This window comes from Sorex fumeus, unplaced genomic scaffold (assembly GCF_029834395.1).
Source record: "Sorex fumeus unplaced genomic scaffold, SorFum_2.1 ptg000081l, whole genome shotgun sequence".
Taxonomy (NCBI): Eukaryota; Metazoa; Chordata; class Mammalia; order Eulipotyphla; family Soricidae; genus Sorex; species Sorex fumeus.
In genome coordinates this window covers 12,807,591-12,823,315 of record NW_026606138.1, presented here as the reverse complement: position 1 = coordinate 12,823,315, position 15,725 = coordinate 12,807,591, and the positions used below count along the sequence as shown (strand labels likewise).

Sequence of the window (15,725 nt, the reverse complement as noted above, 5' to 3'; positions counted from 1 at the left end):
CTGTGGCAGCACTGCGGAATATTCCAATACGTCCTCTTGACCTCTATCCATAAACAGCCTTTCTCACAATGAGATGTTCTGAGTTTAGGAGCCTTGCTATTTTCAACAAAGAATTAATTGCAAAGTAATTAAGTATAGAGCAGGGGAATAGATGAACCCTGTCTATCATAAAGGCACAGTGTGGATGGTGACATAATGAAGTAAGGAGATGAAGCTTTAGATGAACACACACACACAACACACACACACACACACAATCTCCTTTCGGAAGCACACAAAGAAACCTCCCCTCACTTATATTGACAAGATAAATCTAAGCTGCTTAAAGAAGCACTTAATTTCATTCTCATTAAGTCTCAGGGCTAAGGGTTTTGCCCTCCATGTCCATGGAAGTGATGTTAGGTTTTCACTTTGGAAAGTTCTCTGTGGCCCCAAGTCCAAATGGGGTTCTGAACTATGCTACACAGATACACCTCTGAAAGCCAGGGAACTGATGGCCGCCTGTGATGGACACAGAACACACAGAGAGCCCATCAGGGGGACAAAGCTTTTCTCCCTTCCAAAGCATGTAGCTTTGTAATTCATCAACCGCGGATAGGGAAGGGGGCAGATGGGGACAGTCAGAAGCAGGTTTTACCACCAGAACCAGGAGGCTTAAGCAGCTTAAGGGCAATTAGGTGGATGCCACCCTAACAATGTTTCCCTAGTTGCTTCAGGGACTGGAGGAAGATGCCAGCTCACATCACACATCCTTTCTGGCCAATGGGATTGGAGAGGGTACAACAGGGAAATTTGAGATCCAGCCTTACACAGCTCTACATTGTGATTAGTGATTAGTGCCTCTGTTTCCAAATGCCGTTCTGGAGCCTGGAAACTTACTAGCTGGGATCTAAAAAAAAATTGCATATAAAAAGAAAGAAGAAAAGACAGAAAGCCAAAAGAGGAAAAGAAGAAAAGTGGGAAAGGGAGGAAGGGGCCTATCTAGAAGGAAATCAACTTCTAAATGTGATTTCTAGTATTTTTTTCTCCTTTTGGCTTTAGTTTCTTTTCCAAAAATTTTATGAGTATTGTTTTATTTGGAAAGCGATCAAACTTGATTTTGATCATTCGGCAAGCTCTCTTGCCCAAAACATTCATGAATGTTTTCTATTGCTTCGAAAATCCTCTCTGCCGTCCAGGAATTTTACCACTGATGGTAAGTGACTGAGCTATGTCAATGAGGGTAACTCCACATGTGAATGAGCAGAGAATAAAGTGACAACAGTTTTCCAGAAAGGCTCAAAGCTTTTCTCTCTTGGTGCTTTCTCCTGCTTCTGTGTGCCAGATTGTGGAAGGGTCCAATGTGAGTAGGAAGGCTGGGTGCCATCATACCTCCCCTAGGAGCAGACTCAGCCCACAAGCCTTGTGTGGTTTCCCAAGATGCCACAGGTCCATTCCTAGAGGGTGGGGCAGAGGATGCTGAGAGGCACTAATAACAACTGGCTGAATCTCTGGGCTGTAAGCTGTCTCTTTCCTCCCTGCCCCAACTGTCCACAGAATTGGATTGGTTTTTGCTTCACTACCTCAGGGAATCATTAGCCTCAGGATAAAATGAGAGGGTTGCAGTGGGGGTATCTGGGGGTAGCTCAAAGACCACAAGCTTTGCGCACAGGAGGCCTGGTTCCAGTCTTGCACCCATGGTCCCTAAAGAAACCTAAAAAATATTTTTTTAAGTGGGGGAGAAAGTTAAAATGAGAGGGGTTGGAGAAATGGTACAGAAAGTATAGCAGGTAGGATGCTTGCTTTGCATGCGGAGACCCATATTTGATCCCTGGCATCACATATGGATCTCTGATCAACACCAGGAGTAATCCTTGAGCACAGAGCTAGAAGTAAGCTCCGAGCACCACAGGGTGTGGCTCCACCCTCCAAAACAACAGACAAACAAACAAACATGGGACAGAGCAAAGCTCTAAGCCAAAGGAAATGGGGAACAAAGCAGCTAAAACAGAAATTGTGCGTACCGAAGAAGGTGAGCCCCAGATGTGTGCTAGCAAGGGCCCCCCCTGGTGCCAGGCTCGTGTCTGCTGCTGTGAGGTTCGGGTTATGGTTTGTGGTTCATACTTTGGTCCTAGATCACATGGGTTCAGTTGCTGCATCGTGAATGCCAGACCCCGAGCACTCTGAAGGGTGAATGAGCCTGCCTGCTCTCTCACTGACCTACATCACACTTTGCTGTGAATGAACCTAATAGACTCACCAGCTCAGGGGCCTGTGGGGGGCAGAGGATCCCAGCCCTATTGGCTCAGGGGTTTGTTTCCTCTCCGAAATTCACTCCACGTTTCACTTGCATGTCCCATGTCTTTTGCTTTTGCTTTATGTTTGGTTTGACTGTCCCTCGGCAACCCTCACAGTCCCACAGAGGTATTTGTCAACTAGAGGCAAAGAGAAAGGAAGTGGGTACTAAAGACCCTGACAATGAGTTTGCACCTTATTGTCGTAAGTAAGCCACAAGGCAGGGTCCTGAGGACTGGTTTCATTTGCAAACGTGGGGTATGAAATGCCAAATAAGGGAATTTGGACATATTCTGTAAAAGGAGGCAAACGTTGAATTGAATACCAGCTTGAGTTTTTCTCCGAAATTTCTGTGGATTGGAGCCTGGGTTTAAATTTTTCCACTCATAACTTCCACTATCAATTTGTAAAATATCACCACAAGAATGTGTGTGATGAAGACCCAGTCATTTCTGAACTTACTTAACTACTGTGTGATTTAATCCAAGTGTTCTATAACCATAGGGTCAAAAGGCCATTAACAGGGACAAACAGAAACGTAGAACTGTCTCTCCCGTGTCATTCTTGTGACAGAGAGAGGGCATTTGATGAAAGCAGAGGGCGGGCAATAGCATATTCATCTTCTCTGGTAACCAAGGCGTTAAAAACCCAGATTCTGAAGTTATGATTAGGAACTACCATGATCTCTTTTACCACCATGCTGCCTTTTAAAAAAGCATATATTCTGTTCGGTGGACTGTAAGAATGAGAAAAATGGGGAGATAATTTCTCTAAAGGGAAACATAATCTATTTGCTTAATGATCCTACAAGGGGCTAAGAAGTATCATTCCTCTTAGAAATAATAATACTTTGCATTTATGTAGAATCTTTCTCCAAGGAGTGCCAAGTATATTACAGATGCCATCTAATTAATCCTCCCAGGGTCCCCAGGTGGAAGGAGGTGGCAGGCATTCGAAGGCCTATCAGCAGCAGCCGCACGCCTCAGGTGAGGAAATAGAGCCTTGAGAGTGTGGTAATAAGGGCACCCGCCTCATCATTCAGGATCCCACTGCCTTACCTCAAAGCACCCGACCAATTCATTGACAAGACGCCTCACTCAAGGGGCTAAGGAATAGTACAGCTGGCAGGGCATCTGCCTTGCATGCGACCGACCCAGGTTCAATCCCAGCAACACATATGGTTTGCCCAAGCCTGTCAGGAAGGATCTTTAAACTCAGGACCAGGGGTAAGCTCTGAGCACTGCCGGGTGTGACCCCAAACCCATAAATAAATAAATAAATAAATAAAGTAGAAAATAAGTACTAAAAGAAGCATCCCTTAGATTTGCAGTCATTATCAAATGAACTGAAATGAAATGAAGGCTGGGTGGGTGAGGTTGGGACCCTGCCTTCCTCCACAAGTGCTCACAGGGCATGAACTTGCCGAGGAAAGAATCCACATGTCCCCACATTTTGCTTGCTGGTCTATTCAGAAGAGAATGAGGATGCAATAGCAACACGAGAAGTCATGATGGTCCCTTTGCTTTTTGGCACAGTTCACTCCACAAGCACTTCAGTGGTGTGACTACTTTTGTTTCTTTCTCCTAGTTTGTTGGTCCACTTGGTAGCCTGCACCCTTGGCAATATGGGCATATACATGATGTCTCTCCATCATGGTACCCTTTGTGGAGACAGAAGCCTGTGTCTGCTCTCTGTAAGGGGGAAAGAGGAGGGGACTGCTGCAGAGAGCGGGGAGCCCCAAACCTCAAACTTGTTCAAGACAATGTTCTCTGGGGACCTAGGGCTCAGATGAAATCAAATCACTTCCCCAAAAAAGATAATCTCCCCAGAGAAAAGTTCAAATGAATAAACTGGTTGCCTCTGATGTGAACTACATTTTTTGACACGTTGGGATAATAGTGTCTGATTCTTACCAGGAGATGTTACTTGCTTTTTTTTTTCCTTCGAAGAAGAAGGAAAAGAAAGGTGACTAATGCCACAGCTTTGCCAATGGAGGTACCCAGAGTGTTTGGCAGCAAGAGAACACTGTGCTTCCCCATAGAATGTGATTGGTCAGCAGGGGGTGGCTGGTGGCTGGAGCTAAGTCTTGTTTTGCTTCCAGAAAGGGGGAAACAATCGAAGCCACTACAAGAGGTAGATGAGCTTCCATCTGACTCTTGGCTAGTGAAGACCTTACACCTCACCCCAGCATCATCTCTCGGACACTAGCTTGCTTCCCCTGGAAGCACTGTGAATTTCTTGGAAGCATCTGTGAACTCTTCCTTGAAGTCACCCTCTGGTCCCCTATAGCCACCTCCTCTTCTCACTCCTGCATATATTCTGTTTACCTTCTCCTTGGTTGCTTCCTCTTCTTTTATTTCTCCAGTTTTTGACCATCTTGGAACATGCAGCTGACCATTCCCCATGCATGGTGGTCAGTTTTCTGCGGGACCTCAAGCAACATAGATGGGGAGATAATTCGGTCTCTCCAATCTCAGCCTTTCCTCTTTGGAAACTAGGTGCTCACACTCATTTATTCTGGATCTTGTCTTCATTCCCATGATAGGGCAGCCCTGTTCGGCTTACATACAACCAGCCACATGCATGTGGTCGATGTCATATTTATCATCTATTTGCACATGTTTTGATGGGTGGTTGCTCAGTTTACTCCTTCCAAGCAAACCTGACTCCTGAAAATGAAGGAAACACCATCTGGCTTCTTGAAGATTACTTTGGTTCTCTGAACACTCCCATAGCTCTTTGACCACAGAAGTCCTTCCACATGATTTGTGCTTTCCACCCTACCCAGACTTTCATTGGCACCTACCTTTGACATATTTAGATTTTTGGTTTTGGGTAATACTTAGCAGTGCTCATGGCTACCTCTGGCTCAGTACTTGAAGGCTGCTCCTGGCACTGCTAGGGTACCATGCTAGGGTCAGGAACAAATCGTCAAAACATAGACAGAGCACACCAAACCATCTCTTGGTCCCTACCTTCTTTCTAAAAACAAATGTCGCCACCTTCTCATCCAAGTGGCATTCAACTGTGGTTTAGCATTTCAAGTTGAGCTTCTTTGTCATTTGATGTCTGTGTGTGTCCCAAGATGGGTGGGAGAAACATTGAGAAATAACTTCTATTATATAAAGATCATAAAGGAATTTTCCATACTATTTTCAGAAAAAAATTCTTTCACCTAACATCCCAGACTCACCATAGAAATTCCAGCCTCTTCCCGCCTGCCCGCCCAGGCGCCTTCAATTCCCTCCACTTTCACCCTGCCTGTTCCCAGGGTAGAGCAGCAGTATTGTGGCTGTGTCTGTTTGGTATTAAAGTGGGAATTATTTAAAGCTCAGCCTTGTTTGTGCAGTAGAGTTCTGAGAAGGAAGTGAATTGAGAGATCTCTCCCCTGAAGGGGCATCCAGGGGTCAGACTGAAAAACATATGCTGGTGATAAGAGCACATGCTCTTCCGAAGGCTTCCGCCTGCACCCCGAGGAGCACAGGCCCTGCCATGTGGAGGGTGTGCAGCCTCAGTGCAGCTGGCCCAGGGCTGGGAGCAGTGAGAAACTCGGACATTTCCTTATGAGAATGGAGAGAATCACACGGGTCTTCAAGGAACCAGAGCCACGGCTTCTTCCTTCAACCCTACTCATCCCTAACTTTCCTCAGAGAGACCCTAGTTGGGTTCTGCCCTGCACATAGCCTAATATTTCCTCCCCTCACTTGATGGACCTCATGTAAACTCCTCTTTGAGCTAAGCATATTTAGGTTTCCTGGGGAGCCAGAATCACAGCCTCTACCATTCTCAATGGATTTCAACTCTGCACCCAGGTATTTTTCTAAGCAGACCTCGTAACATTCCACAGTGCTGAGAAATAACTCTCATTTTATTGATTAAGAAACAGCCAAATTCAGATGACATGGAGTTTCAAATCTATGGCTCTAGCCTCCCTCCCCACTCAGCCCAGGGAGCCTGCTCCTCTCCAGGGTTGGGTCTGTGGGTCTGGGTGGGGAGGTAAGAAGCACCTAAACTATCAAGTGTTAAATACACTAGAGTTTTTCTTCAAGGTTTTACTGTCTCAGAAATTCTCTGGGGCTCATTACCTGTTATAATGGAGATGAGATTCCAATCCAGGCTCGGACACTTTGATGAGGCCCCATCTTGCCTTGCACTCGGACTTGTGGAGACAAAGTTCTCTTTCCCTCCAGAATGGTTGCCACACAAAAGTAGACTGGATAAGCCTTCCACTGTAAACGCCCAGACTGACTGTGGCTAGATACCCATCTAGGATGTGCTGTTCAGGCATTTATGTCTCCACCAAGGCCAGATTGTGAGATGAGGAATTCCCTGTGAATGGGTGGGGGCTGTAGTACATTTCCTCACAGCACCATTGCTGAAGTCCAGTGGCTCCCTGCCTGGCTCCCACAGGGTACTCAGTGGCCAGGGGCCCGAAAGGGGAAAGGAGGGCCTATTTTTGACCCCTGACTCCTGTGCTCCAGGATACATGTACAGTCTGGGCCTGTAACTCTTGAAACAGAAGAAGGGGGCTTGGAGTTGGCTTCTCTAAATCCAACCCTTGGAAGTGGAAACTGAGGCAGGTGAAAGAACGTTAATTGCTCCCAGAAGTGAACCCCCAGAAGTAGGGTGCTAACACTATCTGGGACCCTCCTACCTCACAGGTTTCCCTACCCCAGACGCTCACTTTTATTTTCCTCTCAAAGGAGCCCTCCCTTTCTTGTTTTCATTTCTTCTAGGCACAGACTCCTGCAGCTGCTCCTGCACAGACTTCTCTCTTCCCTGCCAGCTTCTTCCCACCCCAGTAGCTGCCAGCACAGAGCAGGTGATCCGTGCATATTTTTAAAAATGAATAATGTATAATGAGCAAACGTCCAAAAGTTCTCAATAAGACAGACAGCGTTTCATTAGGAGTGAAAGGGCAGCTGGAAGGAGACTTTTCCCCAGGCCTTGGCCCGGCCGTCCAGGCCTGCACACAGATGTGTGTGTGGGGGGGGGGGGGGGAGGGGGGTGAGAAGGATGTATTGGCAAAAGCTCTGGAGAGATACCTATCATTTAAGAAGCAGCCTGCATGGTGGCTTCTTTCTGTTCCAGATATCCTTGTTCTTCCCCCTTTAGTCTGACTCTGCTGTTCCCCCTGGGTCCGAGAAATCTAGTCTAGTCCAATGCAATGAGTAGTCAACACTTCTATTAGGCCAGTGGGGGTTATCCTTACACAGCTCCACTAGATTACTCGAACCCTACTAGAAACATACCCTCCATCCATGACCTGTTAGACTGAACTGACACAAAATACAAGAACAAGCCAATATGCCAAAAAAAACCAGATTCCTGAGATTACCACTGCTTATTTTTAAGATTAACAGCCCTGGTATCCATTATTATGGGGGCAATAGTATAGTAAAACTATTTTGTGATAAGTGATCTAATACTATATTGATCTTTTTTTATAAATGAAATTTGAAATGTCAATGATAATTTATTTTTCTTCTATAAATTTTAAAAGTGAGGTCAGGGATCCTAGAAATCTGCTATTTTCAAATGGGATTTGTTCCCTAAATGGGACCTGCAGAAAAACAGTCTTGTGTTGATTGAAGTGTGAAGATGTCTTTCAGTGGAGACAAACCCAGCTCTATTTACTTGGATATCTCTGTCTGTCCAGAAACTCAAAGCTTTAAGAAGCTCAATTATATTGGAAAATTATATTCCAATATTTAAGTAAACATCTGGATGCTTCCTTTAAGATGTGTATTTCTTAAAAACACACCACTACAAGCATAAGATCAGGGACTTTTAAATGTCTTCCACTAGCAGCCCCTTTATTGCCTGAGAAAGTTTTTTTTTTGTTCCTATTCCTTTTTAAAATTATTTATTTATTTTTTTATTAGTGAAACACCATGAGGTACAGTTGTAGACTTACAAATATTTGTGCTTGGGTTTCAGTTATACAATGATTGAGTACCCATCCCTCCACCAGTGCCCATTCTTCACCACCACTAATCCCAGTATCCCTCCCCCACCCCATCCCACCCTTCCTCTGTGGCAGGGCATTCCCTTTGGTTCTCTCTCTCCTTTTGGGTGCTGTGGTTTGCAAAAGAGGCACTGAGTGGCAATCATGTTCGGTCTATAGTCTACTTTCAGCATGCATCTCCCATCCTGGGAGGATCCTCCCAACACCCTTTACTTGGTGCTCCCTTCTCTATCTGAGCTGCCTTTTCCCCCAACATGTGCGGTTGTCCTTCAAGCCATGGAATGAATCTCCTGGTACTTATCTCGAGCATTCTTGGATATTAGTCTCCTATTTTGTTACTTTATATTCCACAAATGAATGCAATCTTTCTATGTCTCTCCCTCCTTTCTGACTCATTTCACTGAGAAAGTTTTTGTTGTTGTTTTGGGGCCATACCTGGCAGGGCTCCTGGCTCAGTGCTCTGTGCTCAGGGATCACTCCAGGCAGGGCTCTAGGGATCAAACCTGGGTCAGCCACACCTTGTGTAGGTTAGTGCCTTACCTTCTGTACTATCTCTCTGGCCATGCCTGAGTTTTTATGAGACCCTGGGTATATAAAATAGTTCTACAAATTAAACATTACTGATAACAAACCATAACATTATTTTAAAACAAATTTTTCACAGTACCCAAATTCTGCTACCCAATCCCATATGGACTAAGAAACTATGTTGTGACACCTGATCTGCAGGGCCGAGGCTGTCTTTAGCTGGGACACGGCGTTTCCTTCTCTGGTGGAAGAGAGATCATGTAGTCACTTGTCATTCATCATCATCAGGTCTATGCAAGGGCTGAGGTTCCTTTTATTTTGACTTTTTAATAGTCATCTGTTCTGTGTAAGTTTCCCACCTAATCTCAGAATCTCTTGCAGTTAGGACTCTGGGTATCAAAAGGCTTGATAAAGGGAAATGGGCACAGCCTAGTGTAATAGTACAATAGTACGTGGGTAGGGCATTTGCCTTGCACGTCCTCAATCCCAGTTCAATCCTGAGAATCACATATGGTCCCCCAAGCCCTGCCAGGAGTAATCCCTCAGCTCAGAGCTAGGAAATCCCTGAGCATTGCCTGGTGTGTCCCCCAAAACAAACAAACAAAACCAATGTCCTCCCACACCCCAGTTCTACTTCCATTCCCCCTCCAGATTGCCTGGCCTCCTTTCCTACTGTGACATTTTCTGCCACTAGAGCTAATGATGGATCATTTAAGCAAGAATTCTCCTTCCAGTTGCTTTTTGGGAGAAGGGGACCTGTCTCTCAGACTAGATGGCCTTAGATTTCTCTGTCCTAAACACCGAACTTAGACTCTATGCAACAGTCAGGGAGGATGTAGAGAAAAACATTAGTTCGGGTTACATTCAGCAGCAAGGCAAAGCAGTTTGTGTTTCGTTTTTTTGTTTTGCTTTGTTTTTCAGTCTCGTTGACTTTTTCTAGACTGTGGCCAGAGTTCCTCCACTGGTAATCGAAGATCACTGTAAATTGCTCTAAATTGCACAGGGAGATGATAGCTATTAATACAATCATCTTCCGTAAGAAAACAAATATGCAAAAGCCAGCAATTCCTGCCAGGGAAGCCCAGAATGTCATGTCTCATTAGGGGGTCCGGCCACCCCAGAGCAGGTACATTCTGCCTGCAGTCACAGCCACCAGGCTGGAGAGGTCATTGGGTCTGACGAAATGCCTCTGCCTCCTTCTACCCTTTTCTGCCCACTGAGAAAACCCACGGCGCCTTTTATCAGTTTGGCAAAAAGACAAAATTCATTCTGCACTTAAAATTCTTGGTTCCTACTGTCAGCATTCCCAGATCTCAGAGAACACCAAATGGATGTTTGAAGGGTTTTTGTGAAACTGAGACTGAACAGTGGCAATGAGAAGGAAAAGATCCAGAATTAAAAGAACATTTTAAAATAGATTCTCCCATCTATTCTGCTCTCCTTGCTTTTCTGTTCTCTCTACTCAAGTCAGACTCACTCCCTGGAAATATTTTCAGAGGAGGGAGGTGATGCAATGAGTCCCTCACTCCAGTACACACACACACACACACACACACACACACACACACACACACACAGTATTCAAGTCAAACATCCTTTATAAATAGCCATGCATATTGAGATAAGGAACTGAATATCTCTCCAGGCCACAGTCTCCATGTTAGTACAGTGAGTTTCATACAGTACCTAGCTCTAGTACCTGCCACGAGGAAGGACTCAATACTTAATGAGCCGCTACCATCCAATCCAAGAAAAGCACCCAATTTCTAAGTCTTGCAGCTCACAACAGCACTTACAGTTGAGAGCAACAGCTACCAGCTGGCATACCTCAAGCACCCAGCCTGGCAAGAACTCACAGAGTTCTAAAACAAAGTTCTACTCAAATGAGTGATGCTCTCCCATTTGGCAAAACAGGGTCCTGAAGAAATCCAAGTGCAACCGAATTAGCATCTCCGAGAGGTTCCTATTTTAAAAAGAAGGACTTTTTTTTTTCACTCTTCCCACATTTAAAAAAATGTTATTATGAAGCCTCACATATCAAACTGGACTTTGGCCTTTTCTGTCTCATAGGCTGTAGACTGACATATGATCAGATATAGAAGAACATGGCAGGAGTTCATTGCTACTTTCAGCATGTGTTCTTTTTCTCTAGACCAGAAAACAGAATCTTAACTAGGAAGTGAGAAGAGACAGTAGGAGGTTCTTTCTTTTCTCACACAAAACACCCAGCCCATGAGAGCTGAGGGGGGATGACCCAAATCTCTTCACTAGTTTGGGGCCCAGGGGAACTGGAATTCAATTTATTTGACTTCCTTTCAATTGCGTCTCTCACCATACCAAGCCTTTTCCCGTAGCTGGGCTGCCCTACACTGCTATTGGAAAGTGTGATGCCTAGTGAGATCTCCGACTTCTATTCCCGTTTTTTCCTGTAACACTGATACAGAACAGCCCATCCCCTCTTAAGCAAGGACTCTGAGGTGGAGTCATGCTTTCTGTGCAGACTCATTCCCAAGAGAAGACTGAGAAGGGGACTGTGAGTGAGAAACGAACAAGGGAGAAAATGGCTCCAGTTGTACTGCAAATTTGAAACCAACGAACGCTGAGAACTCCCGTCAATGATAAGATGAGACAATCAATTGAAACATCGTCTTCTCTTTCTTGAAAGATTCCCGGCAACAGGTGGGTGGTCAAGTTTCACACTGTCTTCCCCAAGCTGTTCCAGAGTGTCTTGTGGTCTACAGAAAAAAGAGCTTGGTAGAGATTGTCTGAGTCGAGCAGAAGCAGCCGGGGTGAATGGAGTTATGAAAGCCACAATTTTATTCATTCCTTAAGGTTTGTCTTCACATCAATTGTGCAGATTGTTACGCATAATGAAAACAACAAAAGCCACATATATTTTTAGAAAGGGAACATAATAAAAATAATTGGGCTTCCATTAACCATACAAACTCTGCCCAACAATGGTTTCTAGGCTAGTTTTTCCTGTGTGTATGTGTGCTCATGTGTATGCGTATGTGTGTGTGCATGTGTGTGTATGTGTGTGCTTGCACATGCATGCACACATGAGCCCATGCGCACATGCAAGGAGTCCAAAAGTAATCGAAATTCTGAAATCTTTTTGTGTGGGGGTAGGGGAGGGGGTCAATTTTGTAGTTTGTCACTAAAATTGAGATTCACAGTTAGAAAAAGTCTGTTACACTTTTTTAGAATAAAAAAAATTATGACTCTTCCTCTCAGTCTAATGCAGGAAAAATTGTCTTTACCCAGAAATGATCTTACACTCCACTAGAACTACTCAGTCAGCATCTTTAATTATCATTTCCCACAAGCCTCTAGGCCAGTGCTTCTCAAAGTTTAATGTGTATAAGAATTGCCTAGAGATCTTGTTAAAAATGCTGATTCTGATTCAGTAGGTCTGAAGTGGGCCCTGAGATTCTTACAAGTTCCCAGATGAGGCCAACACTTCTCATTCATGGGTTCAACTTGGAGGGACAAAAATTCTTGAACGAGCCCTTTTAACAGCATTCTCACTGGGTCAAGAATTGGGTCATCAAGCAATCACTGCTGGCTGACAGTGACAGCAGATTCGTTCAGTTATCATTGCACCTCTGTGATCTCCCCCCATTTAGTATCCTTCTCAGCTGCCATCTTCCTTCCCTATCTTTTGATTAAAATTGCCATTACTTACCTAAAGGAGGCAGTTTATTATACTATCCCAGGGTGAGAAGCAGGTAAACCTGAACTTGCAATTTAGCATCACTGCTTACTAGCCAGACACACGTGGAACACAGGGCTTGTAGTTTGGGATAAATAAAGGAATGACCAGTACTCAGTACAGTGTCTTTTCCAGGTCGGGATTCTAATTATTATCTCAGACTTCCTTTAAAGAGCTATGCTCAGAATTAGGAGTCCAGATGCGGCCTTAACAGCAGAGACTTGTGGAAGGAATATTGTTTGTAATAAAGTCTGCCCAGGATGTTGGAAGTTGGAAGGCAAGGTGGATGGGAATACAAGGACATATTTTCTTTCTTGGCAGAGAGCCATGAATATCTGTCATCACTCCTAAATTCTTTTCTTTAGACTTTGTCTATTAATTAACATTTTTATTAAGTTCCAATATGTGCCAGACACGTAATCAAACGTCCAGATGAAGCCACCAGATGTAACCAGCTTTCAGATTATTTTAACTTAGTGTAGAAAAAAATTTGGCTAATTGTTCAAAAACATGACATTTCCATTCTAAAATCAGATATTATATTGTTGGACCTTGAGATCTGTGAAGATACATCACCATGTCTTGGCCATATGTTGACCCAATGGAAAACAGTTTGACATTCGATAGATTTTAAAAAAAACAGTGAACACCACTAGGCAAAGATTCATCCTGTTCATCCATTGGTTGTCCAACAGAGAATCATTCTAGAATGCTTAACTTTCTCAGCTTGATCCTGATGTTATATTCAGATGCTGCCAGTGTATCTCATAGCTTCCTAAAGAGTTTTCTCCCATGGAATCCTCAGCAAGTGTGACAACAAAGAAATAGAGACATTCACCTAGAAAAGGTGATATCCATTTGTAAACCCAAGTCCAATAAATGAACAGATTTACTAACTAGAAAAAAAAAGCATGTTATAAGAGGGGTTTCTGACTAGTGATGAAAGTCATATTTTATCATCTAAGATGCTTTAGTTACATTTGTATAGCAGAGTCCTGCTTGCCTTTTCTGTCATACTTGTCACCATGTAATAGAATTGAGAAAGATAACTAACGTCAGAGTGGAATGCAGGAACTTAATGCACAAAACTTAGGGGTTTGGGAAGCTGGAGAGATACTACAGTGGGTAGGGAATTTGCCTTTCACACTGTCAACTTGGGTTTAATTCCTGGCATGTCCCTTGAGTTCATATGGTCCCGTGAGCTCATTAGAAGGATCCCTGAGCACAGAGCTAGGAGTGAGCCCTGAGCACTGCTGGGTGTGACCCAAAATCAAACAAACAAGAAAAAACCTAAACAAACAAAAAACAACCAAAACTTGAGGAGTTGGAAATTCATCTTAACATCCACACGTGGACTTTCTTTTAACCCAAAGTACAGCCCACAGAAGAAAGCAGGTAAGGAAGTCATTCATATGTGGGAAATGGTTCTCCCTGAGACTCCTCAAGACTCCTCATGATCAGTCCTTTGCTGATGAAAAACAAAATCAACTGTACACAATGTTTACCACAAGAAAATAATAATTTTTCCCACAAAGCAGAGGGATTTCCGCAGTTGAAACAGGGTCCTGAATCATCTCCCTGTTTAGTACAATCTCCATGTTCTCCAAAGAGTCAAGTGTTGAGGTCAGAGTTCAAGGATGACCTTTACTGAACTTTACAAGATGATTAGCAGTCTGGTGGAGATAGGAGGAATGCACTAGAGAGTGTGAGTGGAAGGTCATTTCCGGGAGACGGTTAATAACTTAGTTAAAGGTACTGAAAGACCTTTATGCAAATACTTCAGTTATGACTTGATGCTTTTTCTTCCTTGTTTGGGTCTTCATTTGATCAAATCTACTGTAAATTTGAAAGTGGACCCAATAGCTTACAGTATTAAAGAATTAATAATTTTCTACCATTTCGATGAGAATAGGATCTGGTTACATACAAATACCCTAAATTTAAGAAATTCTATGTAGTAGTAGTAACTTACAGTTAATGATGGGATTCTATTAGACAATTTATATTTGTAAAGACAACACATGTTGCCATCTTATTATGTTCTGAATTAACTGTTTTTATGTAACATATACCTAATGTAACATTTTAAACATGTAAAGATTAATTAAAAATTATTGCACATTTAAAAAAAAGTAAAAATATTGAGGGGCTGGAGTGATAGCACAGTAGGTAGGGCGTTTGCCTTGCACACGGCCAACCCTGATTCGATTCCAAGCATCCCATATGGTCCCCTGAGCACTGCCAGGAGTAACTCACGAGTCCAGAGCCAGGAGTAACCCCTGTGCATTGCCAGGTGTGACCCCCCCCCAAAAGTAAAAGTTTTGACTGGACCAGAGAATACAGTAATAGCATGCTTGCCTTGCATGCAGCAGATTCAATTCCCAACACTGTACAGAGCCCTCTGAACTCCTCCAGGAGTGATCCCTGAGTGCAAAGCCAGAAATAAGCCATGGGCACTATGTTGTGTGGCCCAAAATCTGTTGAAAAAGAACATTAAAAATTAAAAAAAAGTCACAACTTGAAGTACTGTTTGTGTTGGTCCTCGCAAACAGTGCTCAGGGAAGCCCAAGAACCAATCAAGACCATATCCAGCCAACCTGTCTGGCTTATTCACTGGGCCTGGTGAGGGGTCATGGCATCCCATGAGGTGCGAGGAATTGCACTCAGGGTCTCAAGCAGGCAAGACATCTGCTCCAGCCCTTTGAGCTATCTCCACATCCCTGTGAAAGTATTTATCAAAATACTTTCTGATAAATGAGATGATGTCTGGAATTTTTATTAATATCTCCAGCACTATTAGAAAGAGTGTTTGTGTGTGTGGTGGGGGAGAAGACAAAGTGTCTATGCAAAAACGTCAAGGGCTATTGAAGATGAGTGATGGAGCATGTCATGGGGTTGCACGTTCTCTCAACCCATGAGTATGCTTAGAGATTTCTATAATAAAAGTGAGGCAAAAAAAAAATATTTCAGGCCCAAATAAAGAGCGTTTCTATTTAAAAAAAAGAAAGCACTAAAAATAGTTTACACAACAATACAGACTTAGCAGTGAGAGGCAAGGAGTGAGTGCCAAACCCGGAGAGCAATAATTAATGGCCAATCCGATGTGCATTCCATTACGCGCCAGCAGCTGTCATAAACATCTTAATTTAAAGAGTTGGGGTTTAGGGACTCGTGGCTCTGCAAAGAGCTGCGTCCTGCTGCTGCTCACAGAACCGGGACATATCAGACCCTTAAATTTTT

The 15,725-nt window shown here is 43.7% G+C and overlaps 1 protein-coding gene across 2 annotated transcripts in view; it reads right to left on the bottom strand.

Annotated features, from left to right (window-relative positions):
- The window catches only part of RORA (RAR related orphan receptor A), a 744,445-nt gene that overhangs the window by 213,431 nt on the left and 515,289 nt on the right, over positions 1 to 15,725 (bottom strand). The window lies entirely within an intron of this gene.